The sequence below is a fragment of the Bubalus kerabau genome, chromosome 15 (genome assembly GCF_029407905.1).
Source record: "Bubalus kerabau isolate K-KA32 ecotype Philippines breed swamp buffalo chromosome 15, PCC_UOA_SB_1v2, whole genome shotgun sequence".
NCBI lineage: Eukaryota > Metazoa > Chordata > Mammalia > Artiodactyla > Bovidae > Bubalus > Bubalus kerabau.
The window spans coordinates 24,183,056-24,197,399 of NC_073638.1; the positions used below are offsets into that span (position 1 = coordinate 24,183,056).

Consider the following 14,344-nt stretch of genomic DNA (forward strand, 5'->3'; position numbering starts at 1 on the left):
TTGGTTGGAGGCTGAGATCTCCCTGCTTCACACATGGCTCCTCCCTTCATCTCCCTACACACACACACAAGAGAGAGACAATGAACTCTGCTCAGAAACCATGAATAGACCCCTTGTTGCAGGAAAAGGGGGCCAAGGGCTAGGCTGGGCTGGGCAGCCCCAGCCCCTCCCATCTGCTAACTGGAAGCTTAGAAACAGAGAAAAAGGTTACAAGGAGGAGGGGAAGCCAGTTCTTGTTGCTTAGCAACCAGATCCCTTGTGCCAAAAAGTGTGCCCCATGCATGCTGGCATAATACACCCCCCACCCCCTTCCTGCTGACAGGGCTGTATTCAGGAGACTGACATCAGCATTTGCTGAAATGTTTCTGAACCCTGCGGATGAGATCTCACCTCTGTGTGGGTTGGCTTCCCCAGCTGTCTGGGGCTGTCTCCGTGCTGCAGTTGGGATGATGACGGGGACTCTGCCACCTCTCTTCTCCAGGCTGCACTTGTCACCCCAATGCCAGGGAAATGGGCCCTCTCTGCCTCACTGCCCTGGGAACCAGCTGCTAGAGGAGACTTCACTGCCATGTTGCTTCAAAGCACAAGAGGTCTAAACACACCTGGCAGCCACATCTGTTTAGCCAAGGAGGCAGAAGAGGTCCCAGGGAAGGGAAACGCTAGTGTGGCTCCTCCTCCTCCAATGCCTCTCAAAGAGGCCTCAGATGGGACAGCTAAGAAGACAGGGTTACAGTCAGCCTTCATCCAACCCCAGTTCTGCTCCTTCCCCTACCCAGCCTCTCCTGTGAAGTTATGATCTTAGTACCTGCCTCATAGAGCTGATGCTGGAATTAAATGAGTTACTGGGTATCAAACTCTTAGCTATTGAAGATAAAACTTTTAGCAGACTTCCCTGGTGGTACAGTGGATGAGAATCCGGTCTGCCAATGAAGGGGACATGGGTTCCATCCCTGGACAGGGAAGATCCCGCGTGCCGTGGAATAACTAAGCCCATGTGCCTCACTACTGAAGCCTTGCAGCCAGAGCCTGTGCCCCACAACAGGAGAAGCCACCCCACAACGAGAAGCCTACGCTCCACAATCACTGCAACTAGAGAAGGCCCAGGAGTAGCAAGGAAGACCCAGTACAACCAAAATACATAAATACTTGGTCTTTTAAATATATTTTTAAAAATCTTGTAGCTTTATATGTAGTGTCGGACATAGACTCTGTGTAAATATTAGCTGCTATTAAGGTATCATCATTCTCATCATCACACAGAAATCTCCACACACAACACAATGAAGAGACAGAGGTCAGTCCCAGAAGCAGGAGGAGAACACGATGGCTGGAGCTGAGAAGCCCTTGGCCAGGCACTGATACTTCAGCCTACATACATGAATACTTAATGTGTGCCAGGAACTAACCTGGGCCTGGGGAATGATAAGCCACAGTTAGGAGCGTGCAGGCTGGGAGGAGAGATGGGAACAGATGTAAAGAATTGTTTTTGTGAAAAGTGAAATAATGGAGGCATGAACACAGAGGTACAGGAGAATGAAGGGCTAGCTTACTCCTTACCCAGAGGACCCAGAGAGAGCTTCACAATGGAGGAGATATTTGAGCTGAATTTCTGAAAAACGAGAAGGCTGCTGCTGCTAAGTCGCTTCAGTCGTGTCCGACTCCGTGCGACCCCACAGACGGCAGCCCACCAGGCTCCCCTGTGCCTGGGATTCTCCAGGCAAGAACACTGGAGTGGGTTGCCATTTCCTTCTCCAATGCATGAAAGTGAAAAGTGAAAGTGAAGTCGCTCAGTCGTGCCCGACTCTTAGCAACCCCATGGACTACAGCCCACCAGGCTCCTCCATCCATGGGATTCTCCAGGCAAGAGTACTAGAGTGGGGTGCCATTGCCTGATTCTTGTATTTGACACCCAAACTAAAGGCAACAAAAGCAAAAAGGAAAAAATGGGACTACATAAAAGACTGCACGACAAAATAAAGCCATCAGTAAAGTAAAAAGGCAACATGTAGAATGGGAGAAAATTTTGCAAATCATATATATTATATATGGTAAAATATACAAAGAACTCGTACAACTCAATGGCGAAAAAAAAAAAACAGCTTAAAAATGGGGAGAGGAAATGGCCTCTTCCTGGCCATTCTCTCTGCCTGGCTGTCCAAGTCTCTCTTCTCTATCTCTCTGATACTCCTTCCATCCAAGATGAGCCACTCTGGGTCACTCTGGCCATTCCGCTGGTTTGGACAGGATACCTACTTCTAGAGTGAGGTAGTGGGAGTGTAGGGTTCAGAATTTAAGATGGCACTCACTGGCAGATCAAGTGTCAGCACCTGAATAACCTGAACGATGCCATCTTAAATCAGGTGCCCTAGTGTGCTTTAGGAGAAGGCAATGGCGCCCCACTCCAGTACTCTGGCCTGGAAAATCCCATGGATGGAGGAGCCTGGTGGGCTGCAGTCCATGGAGGCGCTAAGAGTCGGACACGACTGAGCGACTTGACTTTCACTTTTGACTTTCATGCACTGGAGAAGGAAATGGCAACCCACTCCAGTGTTCTTGCCTGGAGAATCCCAGGGAGGGGGGAGCCTGGCGGTCTGCCTTCTGTGGGGTCACACAGAGTCGGACACAACTGAAGTGACTTAGCAGCAGCAGCAGTGTGCTTTATCCAAAACCCACTGAAGCATAACCCCACTGTAATTTCACCCCGAAGATTCAGATGTAGCCTCACCCTAGTCCTGGCCCTGCTCCCTGGCCTCCCCGCACTGATATTCCCTGACTCCACAGGACCACCTCTACAGATTAGCCTCCTCTTGAGCCTTGCTTTCTTGCTTTCTCTCCTCCATCAGTTTCTACTCTAAAAAAAAAACAAAACAAGGGCCTTTTGCAATCGCCCTTCAGCTGGGACCTGGTATCTCCAGAGAGATAACACTGTGATCTTTCTCCCCCACCCAAATGGAAATATCCAAGTTCAAGTTATATGGAATTCTCATATGTATGAAGTTTTTAAAAAGAGACCACTGAATCTACCATCTCTCTTATCAAGGGAGAAAGCTGATGAAAGGCGAGTAAGCAGCATGTTGGAGGCCATCCGAGCCCAGGTCTCCTGACATCTGGCCCAGGGTCTTCCCCACTCCAAACATGCCCCACCAGCCACATATTCACTGCATGGGCAGGCTCCAAGAGAAGAAATCCCGCCTGTGGCTGCAGCTCCAGCCAGTGCCTATGGAGCTCCAGCTTGATCATTATCTCCCCTTCACGTCTGCCAGTGAATGACAGCTTCAGCCTTTGTGGATTTAAGCCTGCCCATGATCTTCTCTGACTGCCTCCCTTGTGGATTTCCAACTTGCTTAGACAGCCTCCATAATTGCTCTCACTTTATCCTCTGGAGAGGGAAAGGTTGGTGCTCTAGGAGGAAAGCTTGTCTGGCGTAATGCCGGCTTGAGATTCTGGAACACCCTGAATATCCCCCTTAGTCCCATCTATCCCCCCCGTTTAGCTTCATCTATCAGCAATGAGTCCATCAACCTCACAGAGTCTCCATCTGTAGCATGGTCCACCTACACCCACAGTATCCCCGCATCCCCTCAAATAGCCCCACCTCCTTCAAGTTCTGTTTGGATCACCCCACTGAGGTTAGTTCAAGCCACCAGACCCTCTACTGCCATCCCACAGTCTAATGAGCCCCAAGCATATCCCCTTCCATCCAACTCTCTGGAGAGTGTTTATCTCGATGAAGAAATTAAATGAATGACTCCTAAGTCTAATAAGAAGGACGCTTTAATGAGTGAAAATTGGGGAAATGCTAGATCCAGTTAACTTATTCCAGACCATTATTGCATATCAATAAATAGTGAAGAAACCCCAAGTGTCTGTTGCCATATTGCTTGCTTTGAATACAAAGAAATGGATAAACGTGTATTTAGAAGGAAAAGAAATCTATGTGGTCTCATACGGTAATGAGCTGCTTTCTTTCATCAGCATATTGTCTCAGAGCACTCCCTTCTGTCTTGTTATTTTGCCTGAAGTCTAGAATAGGGGGTGCCCAAGCATTTCCAAGAGGGGAGGGCAGCCCATCCTGCAGGGCCTGGCCTGCGTGTGTGCTAAGTCTCTTCAGTCGTGTCCAACTTTGTGCGACTCTATGGACTGCAGCCTGCAAGGCTCCTCCATGGGATTTTCCAGGCAAGAATACTGGAGAGGGAGGTGACTCCTACTCACTAGCCCCTCACTAGTCTTCTCCCCTCACTAGCCCCTTTTCTCCCCAGCAAGAAATTTGACTTTTCTTTGGCAAATGGAAGTCAGGAATATCTTGGGATCATCTTTGCCTGCTCCCAACTCCTTACCTTCCATCAGTCATTCAAGTTGGTCATCTCTCAAGTCCACCCCTTCTTCCAACTACCCACAGCTACCCTCCTGACCATCCACCAACATCTTCCCCAGAATGACTCTAACACCCACCCAGTTTGTCTCCTGCTTTTCATCTATTCCATTCTAATCAGTCTGCACCTTTACTCCTTCCTTTTCAGGAAATTTAGATGCTCAAGTATCAACATGAAAGGATAAAATAAATGAAAATGTACCCTTCTTTTTTCTACCATGCTGCCAAAGCAGCATTTCCTAGAGCAAATCTAAACAGATTAAAAACCTACCATGGCTCTCAAGCTCCCATGATAAAAAGCATTCATTCATTTACTCATTCATTCAGCAAGTTTTTGTTGCTTCCTACCAAGTACCAGATATACCATTCTAGATTCTGGAGTTACATTAACAAACGAGTCAGACAGAGCCCCTGCCCTCAGGGAGTTTATAGTCTAGTTGGGTCAAGCCAACAATTAGAGGGCCGTCTCTGACAGGGAGGAGCAGGATGTAATGGGAGCACCTAATGTGAATCCAGGGTGTTCTTAGCAGGGCACAGATGGTTTATTCCAAGTATATCCAACATACTTTTCTAGCCTAATTTTTTCTTCGCTTAACCCCTTTCGCATAAGCCAGTCTCCAGTCCTTCCTACACTAAACCACATCACCTGTGTTCTTGCTGGCCTCTATTCCTGAAAGACCATCCCCCTTTTACTAATTATTTTAGTCCACCAGTCAGCCAATATATATTTGTAGAGAATGTACTATGTGCCAAGCACTGTGCAAGCACCAAAGATACAATGCTGAGCAAAAATCGCACTCAATCCCTGCTCCAGAGATCTTGCCCTGGTTAATGGGAAGAAACACACACGAACCAAAGGACCACAGAAGGTGCTCAGTTACATCTGTGAGGAAGTGCTCTGAGAAGTACCAGGTGCAAAAGAGAGCGTGAAACAGACGTAAGACCCAGTCTGAACCTGTGTCCTCTGCATTGGCAAGTGGATTCCCATTAGACCACCAGTGAAGTCCTAGGCAGAGCCTTTAGAGCCAAGGTAAAGACTGGGCCTTATCCCTAGAGCAATGGCAATCATTTTTTAAATGCAGCCCAGGAAGACTCGTCGTTTGGCTTGTACACAGAGGCGGAGCTCTCGATATTCAACCGCGGGGTGGAAGGCGTTTGTGAGGGGCCAAGAAAGAGGCCCTCAAGATTCCCAGTGGTGTCCGTGACTTTGGAGCAGAGCCTCAGTGACCAGTCCTACAGCACCTGGTGCTGTGACTATTGCGATGTCCACACCTGACGATCATCCTGTTGATGGCAATTCTGCTGACCGCGGAGGTAACTAGCATTGACCCAAACTCAATGCTAGCTGTCAGCATTCAGTATGAAGTCCCTGGCAATTACTGTTCCTCCCGGACAATGGCTGATAATGCCTGTGTTCTTCTTTGCTGTCTCTGTTCTTGTGTTTACAATCAGTTTAATGCTGGTATATGGAGGAATTTCTTATCAATTGGGTTGGTTGATTCTGCTCTTCTGCTACTGGCTTTTTGACTTTTTTCTCAGCTGCTTGGTTGCTATCAGTTATTTGCCAAGAATCAAAGACTATCTGGATCAATTATCGGATTTTCCCTATAAAGATGACCTCCTGACGTTGGACTCCAGCTGCCTCCTGTTCATTGTTCTTGTGTTCTTTGCCTTGTTCATCACTTTAAGGCTTATCTGATCAACTGTGTTTGGGACTGTTATGAATACATCAACAGCAACATGCCATAGATTGCTGTGTATCCAGCCTTAGAAGCACCTCCCCAGTATGTTTTGCCAGCCTATGAAATGGCAGTGAAGATGCCTGGGAAAGAACCAATGCCTCCTTATATACCTGCCTGAAGAAATTCTGCCTTTGTCAATAAACCCTGTACCAGCTTTTTGTCCTGATACATGTTTGATACAAAGTATATTTTCCTTTGTTCAAGTATTTATTTTCAAACACTGACAAGCTATTTGGATATCAGATTGTGTTGTTGCTGTTGTTAAGAATATTACATTTTAGTCGTTTTTGAAGATTATCTAGGTTAAGCAAGAGCAAAATGCCATTGTTTGCCTTTGATGGGGGTTGGTGGAAAGGGGGTATTCTCTATGCCTATTCTTTTTTAACTTTGCACTTTCTTTTTATAATAGTTTGCTTTTTGGTTATTTGCTGTCCTGGATACTTTCAGGAAGAATGAATTCAATATTCAGGGTGAATGAGTTCAGCGTAAGATCTGAAGTTTTCAGCTATGAAAACAGGAAAAATATGTCACATTTTAATTTGACTGTGGAAGATGATGGTTGCATGTTTCTAATATGTATGTGCTTCCATCTTTGAGATGAGATGTTTTAATAAATCTCTTAAATATATATATTTTTAAAGCAGCCCAGGGATGTGATCAGCTTGTCACCATCCTTTAAGACCCAAGTCAAATGTCCCTGTGTCTTCCCAATACCCCAGACAGTCCCCGTCCTGGAGAGCTCCCTCCAGCAGCCCAGGCACCCTGCACAGGGGTGACGAGCGAGGTGACAGGTAGGTCCTCAACAGCAGAGACCCTGTCCTCTCAGTGGCACACAGTGTGGCACATGTAAGTGCCCAGTAAAGAGTTTTCCAGCTGCCACTCACTCAATCAACACTTGCAGCTGTCAGCTTTGCTTCCTCCCCACCATCCTGCCCAGTCAGGAAAGGTCCACCCTACTGGGTTGGTTCAGACTCCTATCACCCCTTCGCTTCTAAGCAATCCCTCTGCCTCCCTTCTTTTTTTCTAAATTTATTTTTAATTGGAAGATAATTGCTTTACAATATTATGTTGGTTTCTGCCATATATCAACATGAATCAGCCATAGGTATACAGATGTCCCTTCCCTCTTGAACCTCCCACCCATCCCACCCTATCCCACCCCTCTAGGGTGTCACAGAGCACCAGCTTTGAGTTCCCTGCATCATACAGCAAATTTCCACTGGCCATCTAATTTTATATACGGTAGTGTGTGTACGTTTCCGTGCGACTCTCTCAATGCATCCCACCCTCTCCTTCCCCCACTGCGTCCACAAGTTCTGTCTTCTCTGTGTCTTCATCTCCACTGCTGCCCTGCAAATAGGCTCATCAGTCCCATCTTTCTAGATCCCGTATTGTGCCTCCCTTCTTTCCCCTCATAAGCCATGCTCCACATGCCTGCCAGGGTTCCGTCCTCAACAAAGGTCCGACCAGGCCACTCTGCAGCTTACATAAGCTTTCACCTACTCCCCAAAGCCTGCAGGATCAAACACACATTCTTCAGGCTAATTATTCAATGCCCTTCACAATCCAATCTCAAACTAATCTTTCTGGCCTCAGGTTTCACTGGATCCTTCCTTCCCTGGACCCTTTATTCCATCTACAGTCAATGCCCTAGAATATTCCTCAAGCAGACCCCCACTGCCACCCCCATGCCTCTACCGAGGCTGCGCTTCCCTCGTGTTTTCACAATTGGAAGACTTCTGGTGCTTCAAAATATAGTTCAGTTGCTAACCCATCTCCTCTCAGCCCCCAAATCCAAAATTAGTAACGTCTTTTCTTTGTATTAATACATAGTCATTCCTAGCACCTTGCCCAGTAGCCGGCACACCTAGTCCCATCCCGTCCCTGCCCTGCGCCGTCCCTCATCAGCCACTGAGGCAGCCGTGAAAAGTAGAATGTATGACAGAAACCAGCAAAACATTGTAAGGCAATTACCCTCCAATTAAAAAATAAATCAATTAATAATAAAAAAAAGAGTGGGAGGGATGGGAAAGCAGCTCCCTCTACCCATGTGGGAGCCTTGCATTCCCAGGAGGAAAGGGAAACCAAGCCACGCTTGTTCAAATCTTCAGACAAAGAAACAACCTGACCCGTATTCTAGGAAACGGCTTCTAAGCCTGCAAAGAAGCATCCATTGTTTCTGGACGATTTCTTAAACTCAAAAATAAAATATCAAGTCTGTGATTTACATACTATAAATAAAAGTGACCTCCCCAGATGGCTCATTTTGTTCATCAAAGACCTCTTTTTCACTGTGCTTAAAAGCCATTTGCTTTGGGTGCCGTTCAGATTTATATCTCAAGACGTGACCGTAGGGAATGCTCGGTGGAATATGAGCTCTAGGATGAATTCCCCACATGCGGAGTCAGCGGTGTCCCTGTTGGACACAAAGGGCATTTTTCAGCTGCCTTAATCAAGACACAAGGGAGTAGCAAAATAAATCAATCATGTGTTTGATTAAAAGTATCTTCCTAAACATCTGCTCCAGGTCAGCAATAGCAAACACCTTAAATCAATGTTAAATGACTGATGTGACTGTAAAAGCTTTGTCACTCGGAGAAAGTCAGTCAGTCTCTCCATGTACAAATTTTTTTGATATCCACTTTGGCACTCCCTGGGCTTCCCTGGTAGCTCAAACAGTAAAGAATCTGCCTGCAATGCTGGAGACCCGGGTTCAATCTCTGGGGTCTGGAGGGTCCCCTGGAGAAGGAAATGGGAACCCACTCCAGTATTCTTGCCTGGAGAATTCCATGGATAAAGAAGCCTGGCAGGCTACAGTCCATGGGGTCGCAAACAGTCAGACACGACCGAGCAACTAAATTTCACTTTTTTGTCACTCACTGGTCTCTTCTTTCTTTTCCGAGACCGGCTTTCATCAGTTATCCAAAGCACATCAGTGGCTGATTGTAAATGGTGGGGTTGGGGCACTGCACAAAGTCCTCTGCTGTCTTGGAATTCATAGTCCAATGCACACACACACGCAAAACAGAGGCAGCAACATGGTCCCAGTAATATGTTGCGTGGTACATACAACATAAGCAAAATCAGATTTCTCTTCATGTTCACATCATCCTGGGTGGGGACTGCTCCTTTAAAGTTTACTCTGTTTTCATGCCCACCCTGGGAGAGACTCAAGGCAGGAGACATCTATCTCCATTTGATTAATGATCACACTGAGCGCAGAGGGGCTAAATGCTATGCCCAGGTTCATGCTGGTGAGTCCAGTGACAAGGGCAAAACATGCATCTGAATCTTCTGGCTTTAAATCCAGAGCTCTCTCCCCCTCTCCAGGGCTGCCTCCCACAGACCTGAGAAGATCAGAGAAAGACGGACAACGTTGGTGCCCTTGGAGGAAGAGAGAGATCTAGAGCTAGCGTTTAGGTTGGGGAGACAGGAAGAGGCTTGAGGAACTAAGCCAGCTTGGACAGGTGGGATGCAAGAACTGGACAAATCCAGCTGAGGGAGATTTTTGGAAAACTTTTTTTCTTTTAATGGCCGTGCTGGGTCTTTGTTGCTGTGTGGGCTTTTACTCCAGTTGCCGCCGGTGGGGGCTCCCCTCCAGCTGCAGTGTGTGGACTTGGCATTGCAGCAGCTTCTCTTGTGGTGCAGCACAGGCTCTAGAGTGTGCTGACTTTGCTAGCTGCGGCACGTGGGCTCAGTAGATGCAGTTCCCAGGCTCTAGAGCACAGGCTAGTAGTTGGTACATGCCTTTGGATGCTCCGCAGCGTGTGGATCTCCCCAGACCAGGGATCAGACCTGGGTCTCCGGCATTGGCAGGCAGACTCTCTACCACTGAGCCACCAGGGAACCTTTTAAAGTTATGGGAGAGAACTGACTTCATTTGTGGCAAGATGAGAAAAGAGGTAGATGAAAATGCAGGGCTTTGACTTTTACGGTGGTTCCCATATACATTTTTTTTTTTGCCTACGGGAATTTTTTAAATTAATTAATTTATTTTTTATTGAAGGATAATTGCTTTACAGAATTTTGCTGTTTTCTGTCAGACCTCAACATGAATCAGCCATAAGTATACATATATCCCCTCTTGAAGCTCCCTCCCATATCCCTCCCCATCGCACCCCTCTAGGTTGATACAGAGCCCCTGTTCGAGTTTCCTGAGCCATACACCAAATTCCTGTTGGCTATCTATTTTACATATGGTAATGTAAGTTTCCATGTTACTCTTTCTATACATCTCACCCTCTTCTTCTTCCCATATACTTTTGAAAGACACATTGAGGGCAGGAAATTCTAGATGGCAGTTCAGCTTCCCTCTCTTTTCCTACGAAAACAGGAGCAAAGTTCCCTGGGGCCTGAGGCTGCATCAGGAATGCCTGGGATCAGCAGTGAGCTCTGGCAGTCCGTAAACCAGAGTTACGCAGCAGCTGTCCGAGTAACTTGGTTAATTAAATTAGAGCCCACTGAATGCTTTATTGACCTAAAGCTCACTCCAGTGAGCAGGCCCACCTAGAAGGTGACCATGTTCACTGGTTAACAGATTAAATAGAATGGCCAGGGAAAATAAGGAGTGATGGGAAAAGTCCCCTCGCTGCAAACAAATCATCTGAAGCGCAGCTGCTAGAGAATGACCTGTAGGTGATCTATCTGATGTTATGGGTTGAATTAGGACTTCCCTGTAGCTCACGTGGTAAAGAATCTGCCTGCGATGCAGGAGACCAGGGTTCAATCCCTGGGTCAGGAAGATCCTCTGGCGAAGGGAATGGCAATCCACTCCAGTATTCTTGCCTGGTGAATTCCATGGGCAGAGGAGCCTGGTGGGCTACAGTTCATGGGGTCACAGAGTCGGACACGACCTGGTGACTCACACACACACGGGTTGAATTGCCCTCCCTCCACAAAATTCATGTGTTGAGATCCTATCTCTAGTGACTCAGACAGTGACCTTATTTGGAGATAGTGTCTTTATAGAGGTTAAAAGGTCATTAGGATGGGCCCTGATCCATTATGACTGACCGGTGTCCTTAAAAGAGGGGGAATTTGAACAGAGGGAAGATGATATGAAGAGACACAGAGAGAAGACGGACAGGAGAGAGACCTGGAACAGATCCTTCAGAAGGCACCAATTCTGCCAACACCTTAATTTTAGATTTCTAGCCTTCAGAACTGTGAGATGATACATTTCCGTTACTTAAGTCACCCAAATTCTGGTGCTTTGTTACAGCTGCTGCTAAGTCACTTCAGTTGTGTTGGACTCTGTGCGACCCCATACATGGCAGCCCACCAGGCTCCCCCGTCTCTGGGATTCTCCAGGCAAGAATACTGGAGTGGGTTGCCATTTCCTTCTCCAACACATAAAGTGAAAAGTGAAAGTGAAGTCGGTCAGTCGTGTCCGACTCTTAGCGACCTCATGGACTGCAGCCTACCAGGCTCCTCCATCCCGGCAACCTCATCAATTAACACATCTGGGGACACACGAGAGCCAGAAAGACCCCTGGGTCTGAAGGAATTTTCATGAGAACAGTGAAAAGAGCAATCAGCTCTGGAGTCAAACCAACCTGGGATGGAACCCTGACTTTGTATTACCCACTGTGTGACCCTGGGCAAGACACTTCATCTCTCTGTGCCTTGATTCCTCATCTGCAAAACTGGGATAGTAATATCCTTCTTTCTCAAAAGAATGTTCTTAGGATTAAACGTGAAAACATATAGTCTTTGGCTTCTGTTGATCCAGGTCACACATGACCGCTTAGCAACTAGGCACGGTCATCAATGTAAATTATGACCATTTAACAACACCGATGTAATGGACATGACTCATTTTTCTAAAATAACTACAAAGTGCAAGACAGTCTGAGGTTACCACACCTTCCATGGGGTTCTGTGAACATCATGACGATTGTATCCCTTCTCTGTTCTTTTGGCTGCAGTGAATTTATCACACATTTGCTCTTTCTCCCTCTGTCCGCCTGGCAACTTCAGCTTTTCTTTTTTCCCCTCAGCTGTGCTGGGTCTTTGTTGCGGCACACAGGGCTCCAGAACACGCAGGCTCAGTGGTCGCAGCACATGAGTGTATTCGCCCCGTAGCGTATAGGATCTTAGTTCCCCAACCAGGGATCAAACCCACAGATTCTTAACCACGAGGTCACCAGGCAAGTCCTGAGATTTCAGCTTAATGCTCTGAAGTTCTCCTCCTTCATTTGTCTTGCCAGACTTGGGCCAGAGGGGAGAGTTCACTTAGCAGTCTCCAGGACCTGCCTCTCACCATGTCACTCTGGAGCTCACTCCTGGAGACAGCCAAATAGACTTTGAAAAAAACAAATGCACTTTAATTCGTCTTTTTTGTTGCCTGCTTAAAAAAAAAAAATCTTGTCACTTCCACCTCCACCCCAAAATAATTATTATCATAACAAAACCAAATGGAAAATCACTTCCTGTAACAATAAGATCATATAGTAAAGCTCTATTTGTCCAGGTTTCTTGGGAGATTGACTCTTTTGGTTAACTTTCCATTCTACTTGTAAGTTATCTTATCAGGATTTCCCTGGTGGCACAATGGATTAGAATCTTCCTGCCAGTACAGGGGACACGGAGTCAATCCTTGGTCCACAAAGATTCCACATGCCTCAGAGCAGCTAAGCCTGTGTGTCACAACTACTGAGCCCGTGCTCTAGAGCCGGAGAGCCCCAACTGCTGAGCCCACGAGCTACAACTACTGAAGCCTGTACGCCTCGAGTCTGTGCTCCAAAACAAGAAAAGCCACTGCAGTGAGAAACCCGAGGACTGCAAGGAAGAGTAGCCCCTGCTCCTTGAAGCTAGAGGAAGCCCTTGCGCAGCAACAAAGACCCAGTGCAACCACAAATAAAATAATAACAATAAAAAATAAAGATCAAAAGTTAGCCTATCAAAGCTAGAGAACAACTTCCAAAGAATTAGAATATAAATCAAGTATGCTAAATTCCAAGTATACTGGGATGGTTTACTCCTTCCTGGTTCAGAAGCCTTATAGACTTTGTCGGTGTTTCAGGGACAACGTCAGGCCTTCAGTTAGTGCTGAAGAGTCCTGATAACAAGAGCTGAAGTTATCAATAACTTGTACCTCCAGGTGGCATGAATTCTAAACAAATAGGCTTTGTATGCATCTGCATAAACATATACATATGTACCTATACATATATACACACATGAGTACAAATATCCGCACACAATCAAGGAAAACAATGTCAAACCCTTCCCACATGAGAGGTCACAAGGACTACATACAAGGACACTCCAGGTCACGCCACACATGTGCCCTGCTTTTTATCTGGGCCAAGCTGTCACACACTGTGTGGGGCTGACCTCAATTCAATCCATGATTATCTATTAAGTATACTCTGTCCCAGAAGAGCATTAGACACCATTCTTGACCACAAAGAGTTCGAGTGTAGTTGGAGAAACCCCTACACAACTAAACTCTAAGTTGAGTTCGTTGAGGTTGAAGTGCTAAAGCTAATGTCTGTGTGGTCGTCATTCTGTGGCAGGCCCCATGCCGTGCATTTTACATAAATCATCTCATTGAATCTTCTCAGCAAACCCATGACCTCAGTCATTAACTTTATCTTATAAATGAAGATTCTGAGTCTTAGAATAAAAAACTTGTCCAAGGTCACAGAACTAAGTAAATGTAGACTCAGATATGAAACCCAGGTCAGTGTGACTCCACAGCCCATGCTGGCGCTTTACCCGCCCACCCCCAATCCTGCCTCTTCTGCCCTTCCTCGTACTCAAGTCTGGGTAGACCAGCTGGCCACCGCAATGATCCTCCAAAAGGTCAAACTTTCTTCTTGTTCCTCCTTTTTCATTCCCACCACTCATCCACAGCTTCTACTACTCTTCCCCAGAAAACAAAACAAAGAAACAAACAAAAATCAGAGAACTAGGATTCAGGCTTTTCAGGAGCCTTTTTCTTCTACTCTGAAGCAAACTCCAAGGGGAAATATAATTCAGTGCAAAGCAAAAAACATTTTTACTGTCTTTGCTTCATGGAAAAATAACATTACTTTCTTAATGAGACCATGACTTTATAAAAAAAAAATTAGTTGTCATATAGGTCTCCTTCTGCTCTAACTGAACTACTCTTTGTTCCTTACTGATTTGTTGGCAGAAATTAGCCAAAAACAAACACCAGAGAGTTAAGATTGTACTTTCTCAAGGAACCCCAAGTTAAATTCTCATAGGTTGAAAAAGTTAA

The 14,344-nt window shown here is 46.2% G+C and overlaps 1 pseudogene; it reads left to right on the plus strand.

The window, feature by feature from the left end:
* The first annotated feature begins 3,545 nt into the window (after window positions 1-3,545).
* LOC129628722 (lysosomal-associated transmembrane protein 4A-like) lies at window positions 3,546-6,280 on the plus strand (annotated as a pseudogene).
* Window positions 6,281-14,344: the final 8,064 nt, after the last annotated feature.